General features: G+C 39.2%; 1 protein-coding gene across 2 annotated transcripts in view; it reads right to left on the bottom strand.

The window, feature by feature from the left end:
- The window catches only part of LOC136875099 (zinc finger protein ZFP2), a 101,362-nt gene extending 88,591 nt beyond the window's left edge, over positions 1-12,771 (bottom strand). For both annotated transcript variants that reach the window (XM_067148826.2, XM_067148828.2), the window contains exon 1: positions 12,737-12,771. The gene's annotated coding sequence lies outside the window, so the exon portion shown is untranslated. The remainder of the gene's footprint in view (positions 1-12,736) is intronic.
- Positions 12,772-13,092: the final 321 nt, after the last annotated feature.

Raw genomic sequence — 13,092 nt, 5'->3', positions numbered from 1 at the left:
CACTGACAGCATAATCTCTTGATGTATGTTAGATAAGGGATTGAATTGAGATTGTGGTGCTAAGTTAGACTGGTGTACATTTGTTGAGCAAAGAGAGGAAAATACTACCTATCTTTATTATGGCCAAACCGAGTGCTATACCGGTATGAAGTTTATCTATCACATACAGAGGACTGCACACGACTAAGGGATAAAATTCAACAATTGAAGAACACAATGGAACTCTACTACCTATAGTCCGCGCACCTTTTAGCGATACTACTTTGTACAGGGATGAGGAGTAAGGAGGAAGCACTCCCGGTTCTAGTTATACTGCCAACCGCATGGAAATGAAGTCTGAATTGAACTGTGTCATACATACATTATTTAACATTATGTCCGACTCGTTGGCTGAATGGTCAGCATCCTGGCCTTCAGTTCAGAGGGTCCCGGGTTCGATTTCCGGCCGGGTCGGGGACTTTAACCTTAATTGATCAATTACAATGGCAAGGTGGGTGGGTGGGTGTATGTGTTGTCTTCATCATTATTTCATCTTCATCCCGACGCGCAGGTCGCCTACGGGCATCAAATAGAAAGACCTGCACCTGGCGAGCCGAACTCCTCCTGGGATATCCTGGCACTAAAAGCCATACAATATTTCATTTTTCATTTAACATTATATTACATTTTTCAATGCGAATCGTGTTCCTAGGATGAATTCTATAGTTTGGCTTTGCTAAGTAAACAACAACAGTACTAGTATGTAAAGTGTACACCAGATGTCGCACACCGATGCATTAGTGATTCATAGTTTGTGTTTCAAAGGTTGCCAATATGAATCTCGAAGATAACCGAGGTCGACCGACTCAGCATTAGGGTGTGGATGTATCACTAAAAGGTGCGCATACTGCACATAATCATACAAATTAATACCTTCAAAACAACAATCTTTTTAACCCTGCAGTACTAATATCCGGTCTCCAAGACCGACCGCCCAATTATTCTCCTATAACTTTCGTGCACATGCTTTGCTCATTGGTACCTTCAAATCGGTCAGTTAATGTTAAGTGCCTGGCTCAAGTTCTTAGCAAGAATTCCTTTATTTTGGTCTCTAAGACCGAAGTTAGTACTCGACCTACTTTCAGCTGGAAATGAAACAAAATGAATTATGAATGTGAACAAGAGTATGTGCAGAAATTACTGGTGGAATCTGAAGAGAATGATGTGGCTGCAGAAGATTTTGAAGATTTTTTGGAAGAAGATCACCTTGAATGCCATGAAGAAGATTCACAGTCGGAACAGGACGTGGAGGAGATACAGGATGAGCAAGATATTGATAATGGGACTTCTACACAACAAAAACGACAATGTAATGTACCGCACTTCATTGGGAAAGACAATATCACGAAAGGAAAAATGCATATTCCTCCTCAAAATGTGAGAACTCACTCAGTGAATTTCATAACTCATTTGCCTGCGGTGAAAGAACCGGCAAGAAATTTAACTTCTATTGTAGATATATGAAACTACTTTTTTGATGCTAGAATTCTAAACATTCTGGTTGATTATACAAATCTTTCTATAACCCATGAACCTTATGACCAAGAATATCGAAGTGCAAGACCTACAGACTTAGTGGAAATGAAGGCTTTGTTGCGTCTCTTGTACCTTTCTGGTGTACATAAGACAAAATATTTGAACGCAATAGACTTTTGGAAAATTAACGGTACATGAATTGAGATTTTTCAGCTCACTATGTCACTAGAGAGGTTTAGGTTTCTGCTGAGGGGTACTAGATTTGACAACAAAGAAACGAGATTAAACCGACAAGAAACAGATAACTTGACTGCAATTCAGGATGTATTTCATATTTTTGTGACAAATTGTCAAGTTAACTATACCCCATCTGAATATACGAACGTTGATGAAAAACTTAAGGCTTTCAGGGGAAGATGTGGCTTCTGCCAGTACATAGGATGCAAACCCAATAAATATGGGATTAAAATCTATCTGTTAGTATGTGCTAAAATGTTTTATACATCAAATCTTGAGGTATTCACATTCACAAAGAATGGGTACCGTCCACCAAATCAATACTTCATTATGTTTTATTACTATGCAGTACCGGTTTCGACCTTCACAGAGGTCATCGTCAGCAGGTCATGAGATCCAAAGTTAACATATCATTTAAAAACATGACTAAATCTAATGAAGAAAGTCACATGATATGAGTGATAATATTAAAATATACAATGATATTATGTGTTTTCTAGTTTAAAAACAGGCATCGATATTTTATGACATTCATATGTTACTTAAAATTCTGGCATGCTGTTCGTGAGTAACAGATAATTGTTAAAATACAATTTTTACACTTAAAATGTTTATAACATTCTTTACGTACACTTTGGAGTTTAATTCATGTTGGTAAATTGTCGCATACGTTCTTGGATATGTTTGTACCAAGCATTCTAGAATATTCAATGATGTGAATTGTTTATCTTGTGCGTTCATACAGTTGAGAATGTTCGATGATTTACATTGAAATATTGTGGTGTGTCATTAGTTTCCTTGGTACCAATCTCATTATTAGATATTGAGTAGGTGCGGATGCTCCTTCCTTGTAGTTGTGTTATTGGACATGCTAGTAATCTGCGAGAACAGAGAAGAAAATGAAGTATAAGAGTTCTGTCAATAGAATGTCTATTGAACGTGTGGAATAAGTGCTTACTTGCATAGTACTGTTGACAGGTTGATGTGTACAGTTAGGGAGCACGTCGCACAGTGCTCCGTGCACGTCTAGGGCTAGTACTTGCGGTTATGGAGAGGGGAAGTGGAGGGGTATGAGTGGTATTGGAAGGTAAGGTAGTGGTGACGGAGAGGGGGAGTGGAGGGGCAATAGGGGTAATGATTGGGGAAGGTGAGGTGGAGCTGGGCGTGTCTTCGGGAGGTTCCTTGATACGTATTGGATCGTGTTGCTAAACTATTTTTACGTAGGTGTTTTTAAAAAATCAGGATAACTGTATTAAAGAGGATATTAACTCTATCTGTAATTTCATTTAAGTTAAAATTTGGGTTTCCATACTGATCTATACTAATGTAAGATTCTTCCATTATATTCAGTAGAGGGTCCTTAAGGATCATACTTAGAATCTGCATGTCATTTTTAATATTTGTAAAGTTATGCTTATAATTAGAGATGAGAATTATAGGCACTAAAAACAGTTAAAATAGGCAGGCATATAGGCTCTTAAATTAGCCAAAATAGGCATGTAAATAGGCACTAACGTGTAAAATAGGCAACAAAATAGGCACAAAAAATACTTACAATTCTATAACACTCTCAATTACTATAAAATGAATTTACAACATGCAACATTTCAATGTTTTCGGGTAACAATCTTGTTCTCCTGTCGGGCAGAATGTTTTGTACTGAGAGAAATCTTTTAACATCACAGGAAGTGATTTGCCAAAACTTCAACGAAGCCACTTCATCTGGTTTTAGTTCAACTGCTTCATCTACCTCACCTCGTAGCACCCTGGCTATATTTACCGTCGTTTTCCATCTTGGATTCTGCTGCAGGACTCTTATGGAACTTTCTACTGACAGCGGCTACCTTCTCAGAGGTTAGGTCAACATTTCTCCTGACTTCTTCTACAACCATAAATGACTCCACCGGGTGAAAGCCACTCGTCTCCTACTCGGTGATTGCTCCCGGCAGCTTGTTGAAGTCTGAAGATGCTCCAGTTTATGCAAGGGGGGTATTAGCTTCCATCATTGCAGTGCACAGGTCTATAGAAAATCGTTCTTGGTCGCTGTTCACAGTGGACTGGTAGAAATGCTGCGATGACAATGCTTTCTCTACTCGTGTCAAATGCATCGCAGTATTTCTATGTTGATCTATATGGTATTTTTCCACATTTGATCTGAAAAATAATTTGACTTCAATTACAATATTCTTATATTCCTAAAGCTGGGCTAATTGGCAATAATGCCTAGCATAATCATAACAATGGCGTATGGCCTCCGGAGAGGCCTGGTGCGGGTCTTCTTCTCGTAGACGCCTACTAGGCGACGTGTATGTCTGTGAAGATGAGGGCCCTCCCTAGGATGATTTCTAATGTTGAATACGCCACACACACCCAGCCCCAGAGTCATTGGAATTAACCAATTAACATTAAAATTCCCGACACGACCGGGAATCGAACCCGGGACCCTGTGAACCTAAGGGCAGTACGCTGACCATTCAGCCAACGAGTCGGACAGTATAAACATGCATTTCTTTCATTAAAAAAAGAGAAAGGCTATTATCGGTGATGTTTCTAGAAGTACAAAACTTTCAAGTAGGAACAAGAGAATTCATAATTTACACATAAATATGTCCTCAAAATGTTCAGTTATAATCTGGCAGTTTCCTGTCGAGTTCACCAGGTGAAAAAAACCATGAAAATGACGCGAGGAGAGATCCTTCCTACATGCTTGACCAGAAACTCACCAAGCTGCCTCTAGCAGAATTCTTACTTATATAGAAGAATTAAAACAGAGGCACTATAAATCTCAGATTTGTGAACATTTTATATGTTGCTAATCGCCTGCTTTGGTCACCCGGGTCGGTTGTCATGAAGACTATTTTCTGTTGCCTGCAATAGATCCTACATCATGTGTGCCCACAAGGCTGCCACCCTTGTAGAAAATTAGAAAAACGCGTGATTTGAAATTGTCGTGGCATGCGGCCATAAACTTACTTTTTGTCACATTTTAGCAAAACTCTAGATGGGATGCTAGAGCTTACGCACCCCAGACTCTCTTTGCTTGTCTCTCCCCCTCAGCAAAACGGGTACAAACTGGACCTCACCGATCCAGACCAATGGTCTTTCCACTGGCCTGGTCTTGTAGTCGTTGTAGCCTTGTTAAACACGCTGTGACATCGTCCAAGCCATGCCATCTTGTATGTCTAGCCTCTGTGATATCGTCCTAGCTGCACCACATTCGATCTTCACCCTATGTTTCGCGAAGGCATAGCAGAAGCGTAATAGAGTTTACTAGAGCCTACACATAGCGCTGGTGAAAGTTACCCACGATTTTTAAAATTACAATTCAGTTGTAGTCTGCTACTGTGGTGTAGTAGTTAGCGTGATTAGCTGCCACCAACGTAGGCTCAGGTTCAGTTCATGGCACTGCCACGAAATTTGAAAAGTGGCATGAGGGCTGGAACGGGGTCCACAAAGCCTTGAGAGGTCAACTAAGTAGAGGTGGGTTTGATTCCCACATCACCGGGTGAGTTGGCCGTGTGGTTAGGGGCACGCAGCTTTCAGCTTGCATCCGGGAGATAGTGGGTTCGAATCCCACTGTCAGCAGCCATGAAGATGGTTTTCCGTGGTTTCCGATTTTCACACCAGGCAAATGCTGGGGCTGTACCTTAATTAATGCCATGGCCGCTTCCTTCCAACTCCTAGACCTTTCCTATCCCATCGTCGCCATAAGACCTATCTGTGTCGGTGCGACGTAAAGCCCCTAGCAAAAAATAAAATTCCCAACTCAGCCATCCTCGGAGTGCTTTTCTGTGGTTTCCCAATTCTCCTCAGGGAAATGTCGAGATGGTACCTAACTTAAAGACGTGGCAACTTCCTTCCCTCTTATTTTGCCTGTCCCTTCCAATCTTCCCATGCCTTCACAGGGCCCCTGTTCAGCATAGAAGGTGAGGCTGTCTGGGAAAGGTACTAGTCCTCCTCCCTGGTTGTATTCCCCGACCCAAAGTCTCACGCTCCAGGACGCTGCCCTTGACCCAGTAGAGGTGGGATCCTTCGATGAGTCCGAGGAAAAAACCTACCCTGGAGGGTAAACAGGTTAAGAAAGAAAGAAAGAAAGAAAGAAAGAAAGAAAGAAAGAAAGAAAGAAAGAAAGAAAATATTTCAGTTGTAAATCTCTATTTTCGCGGGAATTGAATCAGAGTTCAAATTACCGATTTTTAATTTTCATCCACTCTGTGACAAGATACCATCGGCGTTCTAACTCCTCGTTCAGTAATAAAATGATTATCTACATTTTAGTAATATCAATTATTGAAAGTTCACGACTAATATAGCATTGCAACAAAATAACGTTCCACAATACGTAAATTAATAGGCCTATAAATGCTACAATGAAATGCGATAGTAATTCAGTTACAAAAAAAAAAAAGGAACAAACGAACTTGCCAAGCTTGGCAGAAGACTACCTTTCCATCCGTAGTGAAATTGGGATCCCCTGTGATCCACTGCTTCAGCCAGCAGGACTTTGACGATTTTTCTTTGCAATTACATTTTTTACGTCATGCCGACACAGATAGGTCTTATGGCGACGATGGGACAGGAAAGGCCTAGGAGTGGGAAGGAAGCGACCATGGCCTTAATTAAGGTACAGCCCCAGCATTTGACTGGTGTGAAAATGGGAAACCACAGAAAACCGTCTTCAGGGTTGCCGACAGTGGGGCTCGAACCCACTATCTCCCGGATGCAAGGTCACAGCTGCACGCCCCTAAGCGCACATCCAACTTGCCCGATGATTTTTCTTCGAGTATTGTCACAGACACCCTCCTTCTTCACAATAAATCACAACACGTTCTGAAGATAATGCGTACGCGTACAACAGTTCACATCGAGAAGGGGGTATAAGGGTTCGACGTTGATTGGTTCTCGCATATGTCTTAGAATGTTGGAGGGGTTGAAGCAAATTGTTCCTTGTTTCTCCTGATAGAAATTTTCCAAGAACTATTTCTGGTGACTTCCAAGAATTGCCATTTTTGTTTGTGGGATAAATAGATCTTGAGAAATGAGAAGATAACACTGTCGAGCAGATGTTACAAAATAATGCACTGGAAGAAAACTGGCTTCTTTAAAATAGATTAAAAAGGCATCAAATAGGCATCGAATAGGCAATTATACTGCAAATAGGCACAAACCCCTGAAATAGGCATTTATAGGCACAATAAAACCAACTAAATCTAGCTTAAAGCAACCTGAAACGGATTTATATCTCAAAATCCTACCTTTCTGAGCACAGGAATAAAATAGGCAAATAGGCAAATTCCCGTCTCTACTTATAATCCTCGTCATGTTGAGCTATAGATGAAAAGTGATTATGTTTTAAAGTGTTAATGTGTTCATTATAACGGATAAAGAAATTTCTTCCAGTACATCCGATATGGCCAGCCTCACAATTGTCACATTTCATTCGATTCACTCCTGAACAACTGTATCGACTATTTTCATTAACGGATTTGGCTTTGTGCAAAATGTTGGCGCTGTTATGTGTGGTTTTATATGCTATTTTTATACTGCATTTTAAAAAAATGCCTTTGGTTGAGGTACCATACACAACCATTAACATGACTCAAGGGAGATAGGGCCACCTTCCCTATTCTCCACTTGAGTAACTCCTGCCTGGTGCATCCACGTTGTGGGGGTGGGCATCCTCTACCCCAGTAGGCCGGTGTAAAGGGATGGCTAAGTTCAGGTGGGTGACCCAGTCCCATGGGGTATAACATGGAACCCATGCCCAGCGTTATGGGTGAAGACCTTAACGGCGGATCCAGCAGAGAAGGAGACCTTCGGAATGGTGGAAAAGGCGGATGAGGCAACCCATCCTCACTGGGGTTAATTAGTTGAGGACTTAAGACGGGGTAGATGGGACTCCTTAGTCATGGTGAAGACAACCTGTCTAGGAGTAGGATGCTCCAAAATCAATGTCTCCAGCCAGTGGATAGGGTTGAGCGTGGGGTTAACGGCCTCACCTTGTAAAAATGCATTGTTCAGAAGACTTCTACAAAAAAAACGGACGGAAATCAAAGACGACAAAAGCTTAGGAAAAGGACACGAGTAAGGAAAGCGGATATAAACATGGAGACATGGAATGTAAGAACAATGTTGAAACCAGGAAAAATGCAAGAAATTGTAAATGAAACAAAAAGATTTGGATACGACTTAGTAGCGATTCAGGAAATAAGATGGAAAGGGCAAGGGTGTATTGAAAAGAAAGATTATAACCTCTATTACAGTGAGCCAGAAGAAAGAACAGGACAGTTCCGTACGGCATTTATAGTACATGGAAAATTGAAGAAGATGATGCTTGATCTTTAAAGGAGCCTAACATCGAAGGTCATTGGCCCTAAATTGAAGAAGAGTGTAATAGGATTTGAACCGATCTCAGATAGAATATGTAAGCTTCGGATTAAGGGGAAGTTTAGGAACATAACTGTTATATCAGCACATGCACCAATTGAAGATGCGGATGAGGAAAGAAAGGAACAATTTTATGATAAGTTAGTACAAACTGTTGAAGAGGGACCAAGATATAACATAATTATTATTTTAGGAGATTTTAATGCCAAAGTGGGAAAGGAAGAGTGTATAAGACCAATAGCCAGGAAATATACAGTACATGAAGAATCAAATGAGAATGGTTTTTATTTGGGACAGTTTGCAACTACGAGTGGTCCTATAATTAAAAGCACCTGCTTTGATCATAAGAAAATACATAAAGGAACGTGGAAGATGCCAGGAAGCACTTTGGTAAATCAAATAGATAATGTACTAGTAACTACGAGGCATGCGGCATCCATTATTGACGTAAGGACATGCAGAGGGCCAAACTGTGATTCTGACCATTATTTAGTAAAAGCAATAGTGAGACAAAAATTGGCAACAGGACAGAGGAGACAACCTACGGAAAGAAGGAAATGGAATTTGGAAAAACTACAACAACCAGAAGGAAAACAAGAATTCCAGTCAAAAATGAACAATACTTTATAGATGACTGGACAAGTATCTGGAATAGAGGAAAGATGGGAAAAAGTTCAAAAGTGCACACAAAATGCAGCACAACAAACACTGGGTATAGCTAAAAAGAAAATAAATATTTGGTTCGATATGGAGTGTGAGGAAGCGATTGGAAAGAAGAATGCAGCAAGAGCAAAAATGCTACAGAGAGATACAAGGTCAAATAGGGAAAATTATGAGAAATGCAGACGTGAAGCTAATAACATATGTAAGAAGAAAAAAGAGAGACGATTAAGAAAAAACTAGAGAATATAGAGACACAAAGGTTACAGAAGAGGACAAAGGAATTCTATAATGAAATTAATTATTTCAGGAAGGGGTATAAGCCAAGATTGAAAGGCTGTAAGAATAAAGAAGGTAAGCTATTACAGAATGAAGAGGAAATAAGTGAAAGATGGACGGAATACTTCCGAGAGCTCCTAAACAAGGAAAGAGAAGATGTGGAAGAAAGTGAAAAGCATATGGAGCAGAGTGGGCCAGAACAATGGATAAATGGCCCCACATTGAAAGATGCAGAAAATCCTATTACAAAATTAAATAACCATAAAGCAGCAGGAGAAGACGGAATAACAAGTGAACTGATTAAAAACAGTAGCAAAGAAATGCTACGAGAGATACATGAACTGATTATTAAGATTTGGGAGGAAGAACGGATACCTGATGAGTGGAATACAGGAATAATTTTCCCAATATATAAGAAGGGAAATAAATATGAATGCACTAATTATAGGGGAACCACATTACTAAATATCATCTATAAAGTATTTTCAAATATCGTATTACAATATCTGACTCCATATGCTGAAGAAAGATTGGATGAAGTACAGTGTGGCTTCAGGCAAAATAGGAGCACAGTAGATCAAATATTCGTGGTACATCAAATGATGGAAAAATGCTATGAGCATAATATAGATCTACATATGTTGTTTGTAGAATTTGGACAAGCATTTGACAGTATATACAAGGTTAAGCTATATGAATATATGGAGACAATAGGAATACCACAGAAACTGATTAGGATGTTCAGAATCACTTTAGGAGAAGTTAGGGCAAAAGGTGATGGTGGATGGAAGAATTGGAAATGAGTTTGCTCTTAATACAGGAGTCAGACAAGGTGATGCACTTTCAGCTACTTTGTTTAATCTGGCAATTAACCAAGTCCTTGAAAAAAATATTGGATACTGGAAATATTGTATATAAATCTAAACAAATTTGTGCATATGCAGATGATGTAGTGTTAGTGGCCAGGAATGATAGATATTTGAAGGAAATGTTTCTTGAAATGGAGGAAGCAGGAAAACAGACGTGATTAGAGGTGAATGACTGTAAATTTAAGTATATGCATGCGACTGTTACAGAGGGCAGAAGAAGTCAAGATAATCTGACAATCAATGGCCATAATTTTGAGAATGTATGAAGTTTTGAGTATTTGGGAACCATGTTGACAAATAATAATAGAATAAGTGAGGAGATACATCATAGAATAATAGCTGGAAACAGGGCCTATTATGCTAATCTTACATTATTTAAATCTCGTCTATTGTATAAACCTACAAAATTCAAAATATATAAGACCCTTATTAGACTTGTAGTGACATATGGTTCAGAAGCCTGGAACCTTTTAGTTGACGATGCAAATAAATTAAGAATATTTGAAAGAAAGATTATTAGATGAATATATGGCCCAATTCAAGACCAGAATGGTTGGAGGATACAGACGAATGTTGAAATACAGAACATATTAGACCAGGAGGATATAGTTCGATTTATTAAGGCACAGAGAATGCGATGGCTTGGCCATGTGGAAATAATGGAGGAAGATTGAATGACAAGAAAAGTAGTTAAATCCCGAGTAGATAAAAGATGGCGACAAGGAAGGCCCCGTAATAGATGGAGCGATGAAGTTGAAGCCGACTTGAGGGCAATGAACATCCGCCCATGGAGACCAGCCACTCAGGATCAAAGTAGATGGCGGACTATCGTAGAAGAGGCCAAGGCTCACACAGGGCTGTAGCGCTGGAGAAGTAAGTAAGTAAGTAAGTAAGTGTTTAAAAAAAATATCAGTTATGGAATAAACACAGGTATTATTGTATGTGAAAGGTATGTAATCCTTCTTGGAGTCGTTAGCTCTGGTTAGTTTTGATTTGGGTTGATATTTTATCTTTCGAATGATTTTATTTACCATTTCTCTATTAAATCTGTTTTGATGGGCTCTTTTGTAAATCGTGTTTAATTCTTTTTTCAGCTTTTCCTGGGAAAGAGGTATATTTCTATATAGTTGATATGTCAGGTGATCGTGGTGTCGAGTGAAAGATACATCTAAATAATTCAAAGTGCAGTCATTTTATCTTTCCATTGCAAATTTTATACGTGGGTCTATTTTATTTAGTATATAGGAAACCCACACAAACCTCCAATACAACTAGAATAGATTCTTTCCACCCTAATGCTCACAGCTTATTACAGTATGGTATACAGAGCATTCAATATACCTCTTTCCCAAGAGGACCTGAAAAAGAATTAAACATGATTTACAAAATAGCGCATCAAAATGGATTTAATAGAGAAATGGGCAATAAAATCACTTGAAAGATAAAATATCAACCCAAATCAAGACTAACCACAGCTAACAACTCCAAGGATAACATACTTTTCACATACAATAATATCTACGTTCATTCCATAACTAATATTTTTTTAACGCAATCTAAAAATAGCATATTAAACCACGCATAACTGTGCCAACATTTTGCACAATGCCCAATCCATTAATGATAATAGATACAGTTTTTCAGGAGTGTATCGAATGAAATTCGACAATTATGAGGCTGGCTATATCGGACGTACTGGAAGAAATTTCTTTATCCGTTATAATGAACACATTAACACTTTAAAACATGATCACTTTTCATCTATAGCTCAACATAACGAGGATTATAAGCTTAACTTTCCAAATATTAAAAATGACATGCAGATTCTAAGTATGATCCCTTAGGCCCTCTGCTCAATATAATGGAAGAATCTTACATTAGTACAGATCAATATGCAAACCCAAATTTTAACTTAAATGAAATTACAGATAGAGTTAATATCCACTTTAATACAGTTATCCTGATTTTAAAATACACCTACATAAAAAAAGTTTAGAAACAGGATCCAATACATATCAAGGAACCTCCAGAAGACATGCCCAGCTCCACCTCACCTTCCCCAATCATTAACCCTATTGCCCCTCCACTCCCCCTCTCCGTCGCGAGAGCAAAGTGTAGCTTCCACCGAAGTCCCAGTCAACATCCATGGCTGTGACAATATGGAAGCTGCTGGTGTATGGGTAGTGCTCAGTAATGACATAGAACATGACTTGTGCATCTGAGTGTTATGAAAGGTGCTGCTCATAGGGTCAGTCGTGCTGCAATAGTACTTTCTGACCCAGTGACGAAAGCAATGGCAAACTACCTCACTCCTCATTTTGGTGCTGCCATTGGTTTTTGGGGTTTCCTTATAACCGCATAACCACTGATGGTGCTATTTGAGGATCAAACCAGCCTCTGGGCTGATGACCTAACAGACAGATCATATATCAAACAACAAGCCTACCACTTCGAAACAGAACCGTACATAGGTAATTGACTTTCATGGAAATGTGTGATTATTGCGGTACTCTTTGCCCACATCAATATACCCACGGTAATAATCGCTTAAAATACTACTACTAGTACTCAACAAAAAACTGAGTTCAGCCAAGGAAAACAAGCAGTCCCTATAACGGACACATCAGTATCAAAAGCAAAGCCTGCATTATGTATTAAAGCAGAATCAATGTATAACGGCCAGTTAACCAATGAGGACTACCGAGTGATACACAGACTGAAAGTAATGGATTTACTATTTCCTTCGAGAAATGAAGAACATTTATTACACCGCACGTGTAACTACCTACCGACAAGTATGAAGAGCTTAGTGCTGTTGTTGTTGTTGTTGTTGTTGTTGGAGTCGGTCTTGGCTGGGAGGTCTACATCCAATATCAGGTTTGGTTTCGAAGTGATAGATACGCATTTTTATATGATGCGTATCAGCCACTGGTACTGTACAAGCTATTCCGTTAATTGTGTTACTGCTCTAAGATTTTCTTCTTTGCGGAATTGTGATTTCTACCATTTTACGCTGTGTCCACAAGCTCTAACATAAAGTCGGTAATGTTCAATTCTCAATCATTTACTTTTGCCAAACTTATAGATCTCAATTGAGAACTGTAAGAAGCAAATACTAATCTTTCTCAGTTTCAGATTTCTACGT

Source organism: Anabrus simplex, chromosome 5 (genome assembly GCF_040414725.1).
Source record: "Anabrus simplex isolate iqAnaSimp1 chromosome 5, ASM4041472v1, whole genome shotgun sequence".
Taxonomy (NCBI): Eukaryota; Metazoa; Arthropoda; class Insecta; order Orthoptera; family Tettigoniidae; genus Anabrus; species Anabrus simplex.
The sequence above is the reverse complement of the archived record's forward strand: the minus strand, read 5'-3'. Positions and strand labels throughout refer to the sequence as shown.